The sequence below is a fragment of the Aplidium turbinatum genome, chromosome 2 (assembly GCF_918807975.1).
Source record: "Aplidium turbinatum chromosome 2, kaAplTurb1.1, whole genome shotgun sequence".
In the NCBI taxonomy this organism is placed as follows: domain Eukaryota; kingdom Metazoa; phylum Chordata; class Ascidiacea; order Aplousobranchia; family Polyclinidae; genus Aplidium; species Aplidium turbinatum.
Window position 1 is genome coordinate 50,208,967 of NC_137473.1, and position 11,731 is coordinate 50,220,697.

The 11,731-nt window shown below is 36.7% G+C and overlaps 1 long non-coding RNA gene across 1 annotated transcript; it reads left to right on the plus strand.

Moving 5' to 3' along the window:
* Nucleotides 1-8,576: 8,576 nt before the first annotated feature.
* On the plus strand, nucleotides 8,577-9,956 carry LOC145765536 (uncharacterized). The gene is made up of 3 exons (XR_014288583.1): nucleotides 8,577-8,659; nucleotides 8,900-9,151; nucleotides 9,443-9,956. It is a non-coding gene; the product is annotated as an uncharacterized LOC145765536 (long non-coding RNA).
* The last annotated feature ends 1,775 nt before the right edge of the window (nucleotides 9,957-11,731 follow it).

An 11,731-nucleotide genomic window follows, 5' to 3' on the forward strand; every position in this document is an offset into this window, starting at 1 on the left:
GCCTAGGAATATCGTGTTTTCAGCGGTGGATTTGAGGGGTGTGAGTTCTTACGCCTATCAACAACTGAGAAAACAATCAAATATTTCAAAATAAAATAAACTGCTCACCCAACTATTTAACAAGTAAATTATTTTATCCGATGTAAATAGAAATATGAAATTAAACATGCTTTGTGTACCTACAATAAGGTTGAAACACAGCAGACGGATATTCGCAATTTCCCCATTAGAGTATTATGTGATACTTTACAGGACTAGACAAAAACGAATCATCGTAATGAAATCTTTCTGCGATCATGAAAAGAAAAATTACATCTAACTTCAATTTTAAACGAAACCTTATCGCCCTAACTTTTACAGAAATCTACAATTGCTTTCAATAGGACCAATTTCGTCAAGTATAAAGTTTTCGTATTAGATGTAAAAATATAATATCGGAACGGAAATCTCACAAAAAGCCACCAAAGCGAGGTAAAACATTCTAAAACTTTCTGGGGGTTAAGCTTCTCACACCCTCCTGTCAACTTTTGCTGTTTTTGGGCTTCAATATTTACATTGTTCTGTTCTTTTGGAATTTTTACGTTTTTGACATTTTACTGTCTCTTTTTTTTCTAGCTCAGCCATATTGCTTGTCTGTAGCGCACCCAGCATGGGGCTAAGGGGGCTCAAGCCCCCCCCAAACCCGCCACTAATATAAAGTTTTTGTATGCTCCTCATGTATACATTTTGCTTACAGGTTAGTTATCAATAAGACACAACAATACAACAGTTCTGAGCATTACAACAATATATTTTGCATATTTAACTGACAAATATTTTTAACAGTTGAACGTTTTCGGTTTAACTTAAGACCTCATCAGGAATCCGAAAATATTTATAAAATGCAGTAAATTTCGACTTCTTGAAGCTAAAATTACATTAAGAAAAGGCAACTACATAAATAACTACGACAAAAATTTGCTCCACAGGGAAGGTGATACATCAAGTAAATGTTGAAGAGAATGGTCTCGCCTCCAGCAAATAATTGTTTGTTTAAATTTGAGTTATAACGTTTGATTAACATAGTGCTTCCTAAATTTTGGTGTCAAATTGGGATTTGTCTTTGCGTAAAATTTTAAATGAGTCGGCAGAGGATTTTCGATCAGAGCAAAAAGAACACTCCATGATATGGTCTTTAATAACACTTTTCTTTAACTCCCTAAAGTTCGGTTGCTCCTGTACTCTCGTGGTCAAATGTCTCGGACATACGTACCGATGTACCGTACGTCAATGCCGAATCACGCGGACATGTAAAACTGTATACGACGTTTGAGCAGAGAGACAAAGGCGTCTGGTACTTTAGTTGAAAATACGAACCAAATTTGAATGTTTTGTAAGTAGAAAAAACGTCCACATCAAATATACTGTTTACAAAATTGGTGTTTTGTTTCAAACTGTTTTTGTGCTAGTTGTTGTTTTCGCACTGATTTGTGTTGGCAAACGGAAAGCTAATTCTATTTTGTCATACGTGACGAAAACGTCGAGATCTATAGAAGATTGCAAGAGTGGACGTAGGGATGAAGAAGCTGATGCTGCTAGTAGCATGGGGTTCAATAGGCCAACTTCTAATCTCATTGAGAGAACGAATCCTGATGTATCGGCAACCGGTGGGTTGTGGGCTGTGAGCAGTGGCGTAGCCAAGGGGGTGTTGGGGGTTTCAACACTACCCTCCCTCCCTTTGGCACGCGTGTTAGGTAACGATATTGGGAATGATGCTTTCAATTTTTTTATCTCTTGAAAACAAAGTTTGCCTAATTTTAAGCTAAACTGCATTAAAAAAGCGAGTTTTGCCAATACCAAACATTCACATATCTCAGCCAGGAATTAGCAACAAGAAAACATAGAGACTTAGCTTTATTTCGGAGAAATGCCGAAGAAAACATGATCTTATCCTTTTGCTATGCCACCAGACAGCACCATTTTACAGGAATATTCATACCCACATTTTTGTTGAAAAGGTCTCGGAATGCACCAAATTTAAAGTAATTTTTCAAAATTTTTTGCGGGAGGCCCTCCAGGCCTTCCGCCGCTGGGTGTCGTCTTTGGAAAATACGCCGTTGAGCTTTGCCCGCCGGCCGTCAAAATCTCCCCTTTCAAAACTCCTGGCTACGCCACTACCTGTGAGTGCCTTTAAATATTAATCAAAGGGATAGGTATTGGCCTATTGTCTCTGTCACTATTGTGGCAAATCACTCGGCCGACATTTCTGAATTAGCCCCCCCCAAACTTTTTTTCTGGGTGCGCTACTGTTGCTTGTTGCAGTTAGCCTGACTATGATCTTTAGAACTAGGGGCCCCGGATCACTACTAAGAGACCCCCGATCGATTGCTCTCAAACTGAGTTTTTCCGGTAAACCATGATGCTTTATGACTCACACTGCTCACCAGGGGAGCAAATGGTGTCATTGTTCGGTGTGTTGGAAAGCCCTACTACGTCAAGGTTTGTCATTTGATCTGAACTTTAAAAACTCGTCTCAGACGAAACGAAACATATTTACAATCATAACAATGTATAGTTGGTTTTGGCTTCCCGAACAATATTTTGTAGTGTAGACTACTGGGTAAGCCTACTCGATAGAATAAGCCAATGTGTTCTACTAACCTAAGAATATAACATTGATTCCTTTTCTTAAACGGTAGTGAGCAAATATAATTTTTAAGCAAATAAATCATTTTAATTGTAGACAAATAGGCTGTAGCCTAATAGGTGATTTTTACCAACTCAATTAAAATGGCAGAAAGTAAGAACATAAATTTTGTTCTATTAAGTGTGTTGACCAAAGCGGTTAGAGCAGGTTGGCAAAGTTGGAGGAAGCTAACGGGTATACTGCAATAGAAAAATGTCAAATTTGGTGAGAGAACGACGTCACACACCGATGGTCCTATATAGCGCACTACTGCAATAATTTTCAAAGTGGGGTCCGTGTGGGCCTAAGGGCCCGTGAGAAACTTTCAAGGGCTACTCGTAATATCTTTTAAATTGGAAGATTCACCGGCTAAAAGAGTTTGAGATTACTATGGAAAGGAAGCGCTCAAGCTAAGCTAAACAAGCAAATCTTAGAAATGAAGATACTAACGCTTTTCTTTCGGTATAACGAGGGAAGCTAACACCAGAAAAAAGTTATGAAAGAAGTGATGAATATAGAACACGGCTGCGATGGAAAGCACGTTTCAAGGAAAAAGAAGATTCTATTTGAATAAGTTCCTTTTGATGATTCTAACAAGGTGAAACAGGCTGTTAAGATTTTTAGTAAGTAAGTTAATAGGCTAATTGAATTTGCTGTAATGCGTTCTGCTTGGCTTTTTGCTTGGTATTGAGCATGTTTTGTAGTATTAAATGGCATTTACTGTTTATGAACGACATACGATAAAAGCTGTGGAACTAGAAGAAGTAGATGAACGCATTAGACTACTTTGAAAACAATCCATTCGCACCGGAAACCCCAAGTCGTGAGATCAAAACAGAAGCAGTGGAAGTGAAAGCGTGTAGGCTATTCTTACTGTTCAACCATGATATACTACACGTAGGCTATCAAGCAAGGATTTAAAATTTTCAAGTCTATTTTTAGTTGTCAACAATATTGATAGAAGATAAGTTTAAAATATGAGTCAACTTTCACAAGCCAGACCTCGCTGAAACTTAGCTAACTTCACAAATGAATAATAACATGACTTAGGCTAGTTTCATCGCATAACTGCTGTGTCGCATTGATTTCAGTTGATCCCTTCGTATTTTAGAATTTGTAGATGCTTGTTTATGCAATTGCAATGGTAAAAAGTTTTGAGGTTTCTTGTGTTCCCATGATGTTGATTAAAGAGATATCACCATCAAACTTAGGCTACTCTTGTAAAAATCTCCTCAAAAACGCTTAATGGTTCACATCATTAACGCAATTTTATTGTATTTCAAGCAATAGAGGAAGAAGGTGTGTGTGTAAAAGGTGAACAATGTTCTTACTGAAGATAATATGAATTCGTAGAAAGTCATTAATGACGTCATACAAAATTACGTCATACAAATAGAATCATAAGTTTAGAAATAACTGATGTGACAAAATGAGATGACAAAAGCTCATGTGATGAAAGCTCGGTTCTCATAGTAATAAATAACAAAAATAATGTTGGTGTTATGTTCGTACTCAAAATATTTGGATACAAAAAGTAATATCTAGAAACTTATTGTAGTCTATATGCAACTCCTGATTTACTAAACGGACTTTTATTGCGTTTGTTTTGAATCCGGCCACCCTCGGTAACGGGGATATCACCGGATTAAAGCTGGACTACTACTAACTTACTACTTTGACAATCTGACAAAAATCCATTTTTGTGCGCATAATTCGTTGCGTTTTTTGATTGATTAATTAATAATTATTTGGCTGGCAAGTTTTTTAAACGCTCATGTTTTCCTTTATAGCAAAACAAAACATTTCCGCAATCGGACTGATTAAATTTTCGTCTATATTTACTTCCAATTCGCCCAATGAAGAATCAATCTACCGATATTCGAAGTGGCATTAACCATTAATGTTGCAAGACGGAAATTCCACACACGTAATCAAATGTTAGCCAAGTAATTGAAACATTTGCACACATTTTCGAAGAAATAAATATTGCAATCCAAGTAGAGTTAAAGAAATAAAAATCTTGCAACACCGAATTCCCACTGCCTGCAAAGACAACCTGTTAGGATGCCCAACATTCGGCCCTGGAAGAATTTCTCAAGTTTCGTCTGAGCTCATTTCTATTGCTATCCTAATGCTTTATTCTTAATTCAAGGAAGAAAGTTACTAAAGGTAATGCAGTCTACTATGACTAGACAATTAGGGCTTATGCCAATAAAACTTTTGGCACCCCTCAGTTGCTTCCTTGAAAGCGGACGAGGACATTGGCTTCCTTGCTTTCCTGTCCACTTAAACTGAATCTTCCACTGCCAGATACAAGTCTGAACACAAAAAGATGATCATTTATTTTAGATATGTTGCATATCATACAACAACGTTGAGGGGGTGTATCACAGCACTATTTTGAAACATAATTTTTGTTACGTCATAAGTTTCTTGATTGTGTCACAAGCATAAAAAGCACATGGATATATTATTATTAAAATCAAAATCGCAGTAAAAAAAAATAACTAACGTAGGCCTGCAAAGAGCCAGAATGTTACAAAAAAAAATGTATTTTTGTTTTTAGACCATTTTACGTGGGTGTGATAATTATAACAAAATTTTCCCTGCAATCTCCTATGGTAGCTACAATTTAAAATGCGTGACTTCAGAAATTCATAAATATAATCTTTTTATATGATAAACAATACTTTTAGTAATTTCAAAGTTATTTTTAGACATTAGTCATGTCTTGAGAGGCAATTTCAGTAATTCCCCATCTTCACAATTTTAACTTTACCTTGGTTTTGACATCATTATCGCAGTACCACAAACTTTGACAACTTGACCGTGAAAATACTATGCCATTACACAACCAGGGCCGTTCAGAGGATAATTTGGGCCCGGTAGCAATGAGAACCTCGATTCCCAAATCAAGATACTTCTAAGAAAAACTCACTACACCCAAAAATATGTAGTGATTTCTTCAAGTTTCCGGGCCCCTTAAAAAGGTTACGGGCCCCTAAAATTATCCCGGGTCTGAGTCTCAAAGTACCCCCTGGAACCCTCTGTCAAGGCTACCGCCTACAGCTGCTCCAATTTTGTGTTTTTAAAATCTGCACTTTCAGTTCCTTTGTGTGTTTTCCCGCATAGCCTACTGAATAAACATGAGCCTAACACAAATGTTTAAGCTACTATGAAAATAACTACTCAACATGAATAAACTTGAAATAGACCGGATTAATATAATTTAAGACTAAAAATTCATTAATACCAAAATAAATTTATGAGAACACAATAAATGCTATTAGCCTACCAATCTAAGGCAGTGTGGGAATGGCATACTTTCGTTACAGCAAAGTTACAAGAATGATATAAAATCATTAGAATTCTTCCGTGTTTTCAAAATAAAGAAGCGATGGCATTGTCAAAATGTTTGAAAAACCCCAGACATTTCAACTTCTTCGCCGCATTTTCAGTAAAATGGAGCATATAGACCAGGGGTCACCAAAATTTTTTCTCTGAGGGCCGGATTGCTGCGAGATTAACAGCTGCGGGCCGGATGCAAATTGTGAAAAGATATACAACTATTTAGAATCTACATTGACTTGAATTGAGCACAATAAATAACAAAGTCAGCGGTGGAATAGCAAAGTTGTGATGAAAATCGAAAGGTTGCTGAAAAAGCTATCCCATGTTGTGATACAGTACAGGGCATCGTCTTCTTGAAAAAACATTACATCTTTCCAAATTTCGCCTAGGCTGTCCCATTTGTGGTGGCCTAATGATAAAAACAGAACACCAACATGTGGGCTGCCTGGTGGAAAAATATATAAATTCAACATACGGTTGCTAATGCCAAGGGAAGCACATTTGCAGAGTTGTAGTGCAGCTGTAATTTCCGCAGCACATGGCGGGCCGGATGAAATCAGTTCGCGGGCCGGTTCCCGCCCGCGGGCCGTAGTTTGGTGACCCCTGATATAGACTACTATTGATCTGTGACTTTCATACATCTAATTGATAATAATTTCACGAAAACAATTGCATACAGTGGCATTTCTACTGACGAAAATACAGCTACCACAAAACAGAGAACTAATTGCTCTATTGTAACATTGCCAGTTGGCACATGGGACGCGCTGTATTGCATTGGACCACGTCAGCATAATGTAAAGCAGGGGTGGGCGAACTACGGCCCGCGGGCCGCATGCGGCCCGCGAGACCATTTTATGCGGCCCGCCGGCATTTGCAGAAACTACTAATCATCACTTATTGTTTTAATTAAACAGATTACATGACAAAATATTATTCCCTTTACGAGTGTGTTTTTCTCTTCACTTTCAGTGCGTAAACACACACACATCAGTCGCGCATGTATTGCAACATGCTCTCACGCATTGTTTGATTCAATTGTTTGATCATAAAATACAAATACGGTAGCGGCTACCGTAGGCCTACCAGCAGGTTTTTTTTTAAGGTTTGGTTTGGGTGACCGCTAAATAGTTTCAAGAGACCGCAAGTGTTTCATTTAAATACAAAAAAATAGCTATATTTGCTTAAGACATAGCGAAAAACAACCATTACTTTTCTACTGTAGTTGCAAGTCCAAATTTTGGGAAACCGCTGGAGAAATTTGGGGGACCGTTTCGGTCCCCCAAAACACCTTAAAAAAAACACTGCCTACCAGTACTTCTACTTTCCTCCAAATAGCTTTTCATTGTTATTTGAGACGCACAGTTTAATGTTTTCTACTTCGACAGGATTTTTGTTAAAAAATAAAAGATTTATATTTTTACTCTGTTAAAATAATGAGTGTTGACAAGAAGCGAAAGATTGAAGACGAAAGTCGTGTTTTTAATACGTAATGGACTGTTAAATACTATTTTATCAAAATTGGGAATAAAGCAGTTTGCTTGTTGTGCCGTGAGTCCGTGGCTGTTATCAAGGAGTACAATTTAAAAAGACACAACCAAACCAGGAGATTGTGAAAAACTGTGAACACTTGCACAAGTCTCATTAATTTTTGTGATGATGACTGCATAGCTTTATACGTAACTGAGTGTGAAATACAAAAATTGTGTTTAATATGAATATGCGTTTATTTACCAGGGTAAATTTTCCTACTTTGTAATGAGAGTGTGCGGCCCCCCGGCTGCAATATTTTTTCAAATGTGGCCCTCAGTACAAAAAGTTTGCCCACCCCTGATGTAAAGTATTGTCATCATGCTTGGCAAGTTTGAATAGCATCAACACACGGAATTCTTTCATTATATGATCTATTTTGAGAGACGTAACTACTGTTTGGTTGGTACGTGCGAGCCCTGCTTTAGTGAGGAAAGAATTTCGAGGAAAGTTCAATTTCTTTTTTTAAATGTTTACAGATTTAAAAGCAAAATATGTAATAAACATATGATGTTGAGCAATCAAAAATTAGAAAAGCTATGTTGAAAATTAATTTCCTTAAACAGTTGAAGAGGTTATTAGATTACGTTGGTCCATTGCTGAGCAAAATAATGAAAAGGTCAATAGTTTGTGATTACTACCAAGGAATCAGTAATTGACGAAAAACTACTTGTTCCTCATTTTGAAACTGAAGTTTTTTTGAGCTTTGATTTGATTACGTTGGAGATTGATTGGCAGTTAGTGATAGCAAACAATCCATCGATTAGCTTCAGGAAGCCCAATATCACAGTTGTCAAGAACAATATGTTTCAATTGGCAGTCGGAAAAACAAATTAGAAAGTGTATTGCCTTTCGTGCCACAATTGCCAATCAACAACGTTTGAATGTTTCTCGGTAACTCTATTGCAACAGGGCTTCTGACGTACATGCATGACGTGATTCACATCATAACACCAAGTGTCACGTGACAACTGTCATTGGCTTCGCTATAAATGCAGCCGCAAACGAAAAATCCAGTCCATAAGCTCATCGAGTTGTTAGCGTACAGAACCATATAGAAGTTATTTCATTAAAAAAAAAGAAAAAAATATCAAAACGAAAACAATGAAAACGGTAATTTATTTTTTAAGTTGTTGTCATAACAAAGTCGTAAACCATATGACTGTTATAGATTCAGCTATTTTAAAAAGTTTATGAAACGAACTATTTAACAAAATACTGAATAAATAAGCATATGATAGCCTAAGCCTACTCCTTGACTGCAACCATTGGTATACTAATTGATCATTAAATATTCCTATTTATGATAAATAAATGTTATCCAACTTCAACAAAACTTTCTTATTTTTTCAGAGCTACAATCCCACAAATCCAATCTCGCATTTCAGTTGGCAACTCAGCAAGAAAATGGCGGGAAAGTTTGCCAAACAGAAATCTCAAGAATCAACATCCAGTTGTGTACGCTCGGATTCGTTTCGAGTCGTCTACCAATATCAACAGCCAAGAATGCCGGCTAAATCTAACAGAAGACCGAATGCAGAAATATCGAGATCAGACGTAGAAAGAATACAGAAAGCAGTCCAGGATGTTCACTGTAATAATAAGGTAATTGAAATATAACTGTTACCGGTACTTTAAATTAATAAGAAATTTTACTGAACCTTATAGCTAATTGCTATTAATATGGTATAATTTTTTGTTGCTAGTTAATTTGCTAATTTTTTGTTGCTAGTTATTTTTTGTTGCAATGCTAGTTAAATGCAATAGAAAACTGACTGAAAATTGTAAATAGGCGACGCTGTCGAAATCAATAAAGTTTTAGTCGAAAACAATTCAGCCTATGCATTAAAATATGCAAAATAAACAAGCAAATTAATGGCTTTATTTTGTTGGCAGAACATTCGAACAAGCTATATTGAAACATGAAGATTATGAAATTGCTGCAGCTTGCAAAAGCTGAACATAATGGATTGTATCGTGGACTATCTCCATACCGGAAGGAAGGCGATGAGACAGCTGACTGGGCTTTCCAAGCCAAGCAGTGTTGACATACTGGATAGGATTTTTAAGATCATGAAAAACGTGGCTCACGTTTTTACTGAGTTGGAAAACCCAGTGTTTCATCGGGAGAAAGACTTTTGTGGAGAGCATGCATTGCAGATTTGAAAATGTCAAATTATAAAAAACATTTTATCACCAAATTGACTTTTAGGAATAGTGCTTCCTGCATTATGAGTGAAATGACTTTAAGAAAATTGGCATTGTGCCCTTTTTTCACTTTGACATAGTTTGTCGATTGATTTATGTTTCATATGGTTTCGTCTCTTTTTCATATTTATTGTGCTGTGATTTTAATCGATTTGTTGCTTTATCATGATAATAAAAAAACAATATATTTTTGTAAAATACATTTTTTTGTTTGTAAAAAGTTTCAAACTGTCTATCATCTGGAAAGGAGGCTAAGTTAGTAGTTTGTTGAATAACTGAAAACTGCAATTCAATAAAAAAGTGTTTTTTGAAAGTGTTAGATAAACTGAGATACTTAAAAATCAGCTTCGATTCTGGGTTTTTGCAAACTTTTCTCGCTCGCTGCGCTTTCCCGGTCATTCTGAATCTAGTTGGCAGAATAAAAACGGTGCTTTTAGTCAGCAGCATATTTAGACGATGAGATCGACCATTTTCCTCTAAAAAACGGAGAGAAAACATGTTATATTTCACAGTAAAAAAATTGCTCACTCGACTACGTACAAGCGTACATTAAGTAACAGTAAGTTGAAGTAAGCTATTTTGGTGACATTTAGGCTGTACGGAAAGTTAAAGATAGGCCTAGTTAAGACAGGTTTTCAAATAATACTAGGCTACATTAAAATCATGAAAAACGCAAAGAAAAACAAAAGTTTGTGCTGACTGTGCTACAAAATCTTTGTGAACAAAATCAAGCCAAAATAAGCAAAGTTCTCATAACAATTTGCACATGCAAATCGACGCAGATAGTCCTTGTTATTTGTCAGAAGGTTGGCTCTGTTCTGATTGTAATCTACCCACAGCTTCCGAATTAACACTTAGAGGCTAACCAAAACTTTGTTAAAAAATAAACTACCGGTATTGTAAATCATTTCGTCGCAATCAAAAATTTGGTTTCAAAGTTAATTTCAATTTCAAACCAAAAATTTTTAAAAATTTTCTCAATTTTTTTTTTCAGAAGTACAGTAAACAATCTCCAGTGAGTAAACCTATACAGAGTAGTTTTCATGACTATGAGCAAATAACCTACTCGTGCAGGGCCGGATTTAGCTGATGGGGGGCCCGGGGCACTTTTAGATCGGGGGGCCCCCGTGCCTGGGACACCTGCACACTCTGCCCCCCTAAATCCGGGCCTGTACTCGTGTACCCCTTGAACAAGGAGGATTATTATACCACAAAATACGCAAAAGGCAATTAAAACGAGCAAATTCATCCAGCTTACATGCTTTGTGGGGCAAGTCCCTTTAACCTCCTACTAGCATAAACGTGTGAACCCAAAAACAAATTGTAGAGCACCAAGTCTCAAAGATGAAGCACGTTTAGGAAAAAATAAACAATTTAAAAGGTGGTGTCTAAAAACCAAATAGCTTGGTGGGGGGGAAGGGGGCTGCGGGTTTCACACCAGAAAAATCGGACAATTGTTACTTCATTTTTAGTCGGTTTTTGTATATTTTGTGGCCCAACAATGGTTTTTGAAGACTCACACTTTGACAGAATTTATCAAATTGAAGCTGGATTTTTGTAGAAGTTGGATTTACTTGGTTTGGTTTAAAATTGAAGTTAAGTTTGTAATATTGTTTTCATGACCACATAAGGATTCGATAATTATTTTATTTGTTGACGAAGTTTAGTATAGTCTTTCAGTGAATTTTGAAAACTCCATCTTGTCCCTTCCTTTACAATAGGCTACCTATGATTTACAAGGCACCGTCCACCGCATACCTCTAACCAGTGCCGGTCTTTGGGGTGTGCAAACCGTGTGATCGCACAGGGCCCGCAAATTAAGGGGCCTGCAATTTACTCAGAAAATGCAGTAATTTTTGTCATTTCCAATAAAACATTCAAATATCTCAGCCAGGAATTACCAACAAGAAAACATAGAGACTCAGCTTTATTTCTGAAAAATGCCAAAGAAAACATGATCGTATCCTTTTGCTATGC